General features: G+C 42.0%; 1 non-coding gene across 1 annotated transcript; it reads left to right on the plus strand.

Moving 5' to 3' along the window:
• Window positions 1–4,100: 4,100 nt before the first annotated feature.
• LOC132003051 (small nucleolar RNA SNORA72) lies at window positions 4,101–4,233 on the plus strand. Its single transcript, XR_009400124.1, has one exon. It is a non-coding gene; the product is annotated as a small nucleolar RNA SNORA72 (small nucleolar RNA).
• The last annotated feature ends 3,560 nt before the right edge of the window (window positions 4,234–7,793 follow it).

Consider the following 7,793-nt stretch of genomic DNA (forward strand, 5'->3'; position numbering starts at 1 on the left):
AAGCAAAATGGCCTTCCTCCATTTTCCAGATACTCTAGGAAGTGCATTCTAGCAAAAGCAGAGAATTTGGCACATTCTTGTTCTGCCTTACTTAGAAAGTAGAGGAACCAAAGAGGCAGTAATTTCTCTGCTGGAATATGTCTCATTATCAAAGAAGGGGTTAGGGTTGTGGAAATTATGGGAGTCTATGTGGAAAATGTTAAGTTTGAAACTGAGAAGAGTGTGAGATTCACCCTCCTTTGCAAGTGGACAGATCAGCCTGCCACAATTATAGATATACCGACAGGAAGCAAACATGAGGTTTCTGGATCAGAGACTGTTGATTACTCAGGAAGCCCTGAGCACAGATTTCTAAGCCCCAATTGGTCTCTACAGAGCTGCACACTGAGCTACTTACAATGTTGTAGTTAAACCACTACAGGCCAAAGAAAATTACTCTTCTCTCTGAGTGTGGTCACAATAGCCCCATTGATAGGAGTGTGGGTATGACTTACCTCTCAGCCCCCCTATGAGTAGGGGCTGAGAGGTAAAATGGATGTGAGGTGGGGAAAGCAAGAATAAGCTAGGAGCCACAGGTACTAGCTGGGATCCGGAGGATGGACTGGAATCTGTGTTGGTCTCTCATAGCCTTCTAACCTCCAACTTTGATGACGGGGTTGTAGACCAGGAGCAGCTGGCATTCTCAGTCAGGAAGATAAAAACTCTTCTGGACACAGAGTCACAGAAGTTGAAGGAGGGGAGCCAGCAGGAGCTAGGGTTGTATAGGCCAGCAAGGTAAGCAGGCAGATCAATAATGCTTCCAGCCCGGCTCTGATCTTCAAAGCAATATGGCTACCATCTTCCAAATCACCTGCAAAATGACTCTTACCCTCCCCCAGAATTATACACACACAGGAATTCTGGGAAATGTAGTTTTAGCTGAGCTAAATTGACAGTCTTAATCCCCATGCCCTGATCTGTGTTAATTAGACTCAGGAGATGCCTCTAAGCATCACTGAGGTCTTTCATGTGGGTTTACAGACTGTTGATAAATCATTTAGTCTTCTCTTCTCTGCACTATGCCATCCTAAGCCTCTGTCTTTTCCTTATATTTTTGCTACTCTTGAATCATCCTCCTTCTCTTATTTGTATTCTCCAAGACTTCCCATCACTCTAGATGAAGCGGCCAAGTGCCAGGCAGTACTCTGGCAAAGGCCCAGGCGTCTCAGCTTATAGGAATGAGAAGCTCATTGGTTCCCATGCTTTGTTCTATGTCCTTATGATTTTTAGGCTGTGTTTGTGCAGAGCTAGGTATGCGTTGCGTTTCTGCAGTTGAGCATGCCTTGTTAGGAAATCTGTCTTACATACAGATTTACTGAACCTGGTGCCGACTGCATCCCCTGATTTCGAGAGGGTCAGAGTATTTTTCCTGACAAAGAAAGGCAGTATGCTTTGGCACAGCTGCTTGGTATTTTTCCTAGAATGCTGGAAGGAAGCAGGCATTCATTTGGTTTTGCCAGTCTCTCTTTGTCTAAATTGTCCCATTTGGCTTAGCCTGTTGGCTTTAGTCTATTAGGATAGCAATGGAGGAAGCTGTTCCTCTTGGTTTATGAGCTTGAACCCAAGTACATCAACATGTGCCTTAGCAGGACAGAGATTTACATAAATATTTCTGGGCTATCAGATCTCTGCAAAGACCATTTCCATGTTCCAGATGTAGGGTATGAAAGTGCAAATCCCACGTGGAGATCACAGTTCACTAACTTGTGGATGGCCCCACAGAGTAAAGAAGTGATTCAGTATAATGACTCCACACCCTGTAGACGAGAGACCCAGAAACCACCATTCTTTTGGCGCTGTTGAAAATTTGGGCAAGGAGCCACATTTCCGAGGCAAGAACTGCCTTTTCCTTTTCATGATTAAAAAAAAAAAAAAAAATCCTTAGCCTTTCGGAATAAGCAATATTCATCTCTCAATTAGTATTAACAGCTAATCAGGGTACAGCAGGGTGTTAGAGCTCTCGTCAAACAGCAGGCAGCTTGTTTTATTTTTTCAATGCCACTTAAAGATTATTTGAAAAATCTCCTTCAGAGACCAGTGTGTGCAGAGCCACGTACCCTCAGTCAGAATTTAAAGTGATCCAAAATACAATATTAATGATTGATGCACCAGCTCACAGTTTGGCGCTGGGGTTTAATTAGATAAGCATTGCAGCTGTTTTCGGGTGGAGGCGACTTGATGGGATGCAAAGCTGTTATGTGACTTCCCAGCTACAGGGTATCTGCTGAAGCGGAAACAGAAGCAAGCTACTAGGAATTATGATGATGACATTCTTTTTTCAGTGCCGAAATGAGTGGAATTCTGATTATGAGGGATAGAAAAGCATTTTATAATTAAAAAGGTAGGCTCGGGTCTTCTATTCCATTTATTGATGAACTGAACACTCATAACAAGCAGTCAGTGCCGCCAAGCTACGATCTCGTGAGACACGTGGAAAGAGCTTGCGTGGGTGGCTCTCTCGGTCCATACTACTTTGCAACATACAAAATCCTCTTGTTTCCAATCCATCCTTTACCTTGCAGCCATCACCATTGTGGTCAGGCCCTCTAGTGTCCTATTCGTGCAGACATACACCTGCAAAAGCTACTCTGGAATCACTCATTTTCCTTGAAAACTTAAGAATTTAAACTGGGTTCAATAGTATTTAATTTCACTGAGGCAAAGAGATTGCTAACCTCTAATTACTGTAGGAGTTTGGAGTCTTCTGTGTCTTGAGCTGGAAATGACTAGAACGCACCACATAGTGTCTGTCTGCAGCTAAGCTTCCGCATGTGTGCGTGACCTCTACCCCATGAAACAGCTACAGAGTACAATTTATTGAAGCTCATTGTAAATTAAATGTGCAAGACTTCAAAAATGCGTCCCACCAGATTGAGGCTGGGTACTCTCACGTTGAAAGTGGTATGGTTAAATTGGCCTGTAAAAACCTCTCTTTCCAATAAAAAAGAAGCCTGTGTACATGTTCTGTGTTGTGAAATAATTATAATAGCCATCTATGAAATAAATGCTTGATAGCTCCTTGTCAGTATCTATAAAATGTGAAGTTACGCATGAATGCTGAGTATTTTATTTTTGTTGTGGAGGTGAAGCTTAATGAGCTTTCTCCTGATTGTTTTAAATCGATTTATGAGAATGTAGAATAAACCTGACTCAGTGTAAGTAGTAGAGGAGAAGTGAATCTTTTGGGAGGTACATTAAATCTCTTGGTTATTAAATTGTCATTCCTTTCACTGAGAAGGGATTGGTGCACTGCTTTGTTCCTTCTTGTTAAAGGTGTTGCAAGGTGAACAACTAGGGATTAGAAAAGTTGAAAAATCAAGTTCTGGTTTGGCCCTTCTCTGGCTTTGTGATCTTAGTCAGTTTGCTGAGCCTGAAGCCTTCCTTTCCGCATTTGCAAAATGGGAAGAATGGTCCCTTGCCTCCTTATCTTCCCGAAGAATTTTGGGGATCCAACTGGATGAAACGTTGTTAGGTTAAGACCTGAAGTTGACTGTGTCTAAGATTCTGCAAAGGCATTTGTAATAAACTAATATTGGTTTCTGTGAGGCACATCCCCATAGTCTACCCCACAAAGCTTCTGAGAACAGATGACTGTCTCTTAGACTTTCCATCAAGCAAGGACAACAGCTATGTTTGGGTTTCCAAAGCTTTTCCTAATGATAATACTTTTACTAGCTGCTTATTTGGAGAAGATGAGGAAGGAGTGTAAGATAATTCACACAGAAACAGAGAGGAAGCAAATCAGATTTTGTGCACAGTTGATTAAATTACAAATTAAAGCTTGGACCCAAACATTCTGGTTCCAAGGTGAGTGTTGTCCTCTTTTTAGTGGGTTGTCTCTGTGGACAGTCTGCAAATAAATGGAAATGGAGAGGTGAACTATTGAGGAAATGTGTGGTTGACTTTGGAATTAAGTGCAGATGTCAACAAAGCAGGTAATTCATTAAAGAAGATCAATAAGCTTAGCAGCAGGGTTACCATGAGGACCCTGAGGATAATGGCCTTGTATATACATGTCAGTTGACTATATTGTGGATTTTTTTAAAAAAGTAGAACCTATTCTGTGAGTATTCTTGCTGTTCTGATTTTGTAATAATCAGGCAGCCTAAACATTGGCTATATTAAGACCATTCACGTGAATCCCCAGACCTAGTTCTTCCCCTAGGTCTGGTTTTATCAATACTTATGATAAACCAAGTCTGATTTATATGATGCCTCTCATGTGGGAAGTGTCTGTGGCTCTAGGTATCTGATCGTCCTTCAAAATGACAGCATAGCTAGTGTGAGAACTTTTGAAAATAACCATTGCTAATTTGGTGATTACCAGTTGCCATCAAATGAATTGTAAAACTATTGTGTTTTATTTTCTAGAAAAAAAAAAGTAGAATGTACTCCTTTTAGTTGTGTGCAATAATGATTGTTGAGCGCTTGCAAGGGATGTTTCTATACTTGTTCCCTTGATAAAATAATTGACAAACATATGGTTCCTTGGTGTCTTTTCTAAATGATGCTGATGGAAAAGCTGACAACAGCAAGCTGTAGGAGTACTGCAGTACTGCATCAAAATCTCCAAGGATAGAGATGGATTATAGTGCTTTAAACATCACCATACATCTTAACGACAATCTGTAAAAATTACTGATGCTGGACTGAATCAAAGACCAAACAAAGCTTGGTGGTTTACTGAGAGAAAGATAGGCGGGAATTTTCTAGGTGGAATGTAGGAAATGCTATTAAAAAGTTAATGCAAAGTTAATATACACAGGTCTTGAAATGTACAAACCAACAATTAACTTGTAGAATATTAGTAATTGCGATGAATGATAAAAGCAATTGCTTTTATTTATTGCTTATTCATCTTACAATCCAGTGAATAATTTTTCCTAGAGTTCTAGTTTGGATTCTCTTTTCTCTCTTTATAAATCATCTCCTTGGGTTTCATTATCTGCCCAAAGGCTAAATTTACCATCTGGGTAGCAATGACCCAACACAAGTAATTCCCCCTGTGCCTCAGGCATGCACATCTCTGAACACCCTTACAGCATTTTTCATATGTCTTCTATATCAGGCCGTTGAAACCATGCATTTGAACATTTGGCCTAAAGAGACAAGAAGTAAGAAAGGTAGAAGGCTTACAATCAACAATTAAGGAAACCCAACATTTTAAAGGCTAAGTAAATGAGGATTTTGGAGACAGAACACATAACTGGCCAGAAGAGTAGGAGCATGATCAAGAGAGAGTGGTGTCACTGTGAAAATCCAAAGGAAGAGAATGTTTCATGAAGAAAAGTTGGTCAGTAGGACTGAAATGTCAAATAAGATAAGGACTGAAAATACTGGTAGCATCAAACAACACAAAGACCAGTAGAGTGCTTGGCTGAGACCTGTTTGAGTGAAATGCAATGGGCAGAAATCAGATCCCCGTGGGTTTAGAAGTGAGTGGGAGTTGAGTAAAGGGAAACAGAAAGTACAAGCAACTATCTCACCTAGGATTATTTTAAAACCAATGATGCCATTTTCCATTTATTCCCTCAGAGTCACAGTTAAGACAAGCTGTAAAGGATTCCATCCAGAAAGGCCTCCCATCAATCTGGAGCTAATGCTATTTTCAGCATTCAGTGAGCCTCCTGGGAACCAAACAATCTTGTTGCCAGCCCACCTGGTCTAGGATTTCCAGGAGCAGCTGGCTTGTTCCAGAGAGGTCCAAGTCCTTCAATCCTTCAGAGACTTCAATCCATCAGAGACTTCAGTTCTGTGAAACTTTCTAGGCCAGTTATTTTCCCCATCACTCATCCATGTTTTTTGTCCAAACTGAAAAATGTCCTCCAGTCACCTTCCTCTCCAAAATCCCACCCCCTGTGGCTCTTTGTCCTTCTCCCTGAACCAGACACGGTTGTTCTCTTCCTAACCTTTTCCACGATACTCTTAACAATCTTTACTTAATTGCAAATAATATCACGTACACTCTTAATCTAGTCCAGATGCTTCATCCGTTTCCTGGCTCTCACTGGAAACTTCCTTCTCAAGTGACATTCTCATCCGGGTTGGGGTCCTCCTTGTTCCCTGAGTAATGCACAGTACCGTTATGTCACTCCCTTCTTTCAGGGAGCCTTTGGGCTTGCTGTCAATCTTTTCATCTCACGTGTGGAGAATCCACCCTTTATCCTAGGCTCTTGGCTCCTTTTCTTCCTCAACAGACCAGGAACCTGGCAGGACCTAGCAACCAAATATATCCCAAAGCTGACCCCTCCTTCTTCTGCCTTCACTTCTGTCACCTAGCCCAGGCCACCTTAGTCTTTTACCTGGGCTAATCATCTCCCTGTTTCATCTGCTACAATGTCTGCATTGCTCCCACCATACGGGAAACTTCGGACTCTACCAAGCTCATTCCCTCTTCGCAGGCTCTGCCTATTGAGCTCCTCCAGATATCCACAGGGCATTCACTCCATTCAGCTCCTGTTCAAATGTCAATGACCCAGAGAACCCTCCCTGATCTCTTCATCTAGAATAGTCTCTTCCTCTTCCTACAACCCCCCCATCAGTCTCAGCATGATGCTGTGTACACTTTACCACCACAGTTATTATGTCCATGCATATTCATGTTGTCTTCTTTCCTCTGTTGGAACCTAAGTGCATTGAGGTAAGGCATTTGCCTGTCTTGCTTATCTCTGTCTCCTTAGCACCTACAGTTGAGTTCAGCACATCACATGTGCTAATAAATGTGTGTTGAATGTTTAAGCAAGTTCTTCTTCACTCATCCTGTCTTAAGTCCATAAAACAAGTTTTTGTGGAGTCTCAGCTTGTGGGGGTATAGACATAAAATACAAATTCTTCTCCTGAAGGTGTTGTTACTGAAGAGCAGACTTTCTCAGCATGACTCACAACTGTGTGCTCACTCCCAGGCCTTAGTAAGCTTATTCTAGTCCTATCCTTTCTAATCTTTGTCTATGATCTAAAGGCCTCTTTCCTACCAGCCTGTCACTCTAGTCCCAGGATGTTAGTCCATTCAGGCTGCTATGACAGAGTTTCATACCCTGGGTTTATAAACAACAGAAATTTATTTCTTACAGTTCTGGACATGGGATGTCCAAATCAGGATGCCAGGATGATCAGGATCTAGAGAAAACCCTCCTCTGGGTTGCAGATGGCTGACATCTTGTATCCTCATTTGGCAGAGAGCAGAGGGAAGGCAAGCTCTCTGGCACCTCTGGTATGGGTGCTAATCTCATCCATGACCTCATCTAATCCTAACTACCTCCCAAAGACCCCACCCCCAATACAGACCATTGAGGGGTAGGGTTTCAACATACAGATTTTGGAAGGACAAAGCATTCAGTCTGTAATACCTGGTTTAGACTGGAGGGAAGGATGTGGCCTTTTTTCCTGTGTGTTCTTCCCCTTCTACTGGGCAGGGTCAAGTGGAGATTTTGTGTGAGGGTCAAAAGGAGGCAGACTTTTGTGACTGACAGCTGGTGTCATGGTTGTTGGCTGTTGTCTACTTCGTTAGTCTTCTGTTTGCAAGGATGCCTCCCAGAAAGCCTGAAGGAGAGGTAACTGCTCAATAACTGGAAATTTCTCTGAACTTAAAATGTGGGGCTCTTAGTACTTTTGTACTTAGCTTTGGACCTAAGTTGTAATTTTGAGAAGGAACAGAGTCCCCATGTCATTCCTCCAAGCTAATTGTCAGGAACTGTGCAACCTCTGAAGCCATATAGTAAATACTCTCTTCTAACCTCAGCTTTCCAGGCCCCTAG

Source organism: Mustela nigripes, chromosome 15, assembly GCF_022355385.1.
Source record: "Mustela nigripes isolate SB6536 chromosome 15, MUSNIG.SB6536, whole genome shotgun sequence".
Classification (NCBI taxonomy): Eukaryota; Metazoa; Chordata; class Mammalia; order Carnivora; family Mustelidae; genus Mustela; species Mustela nigripes.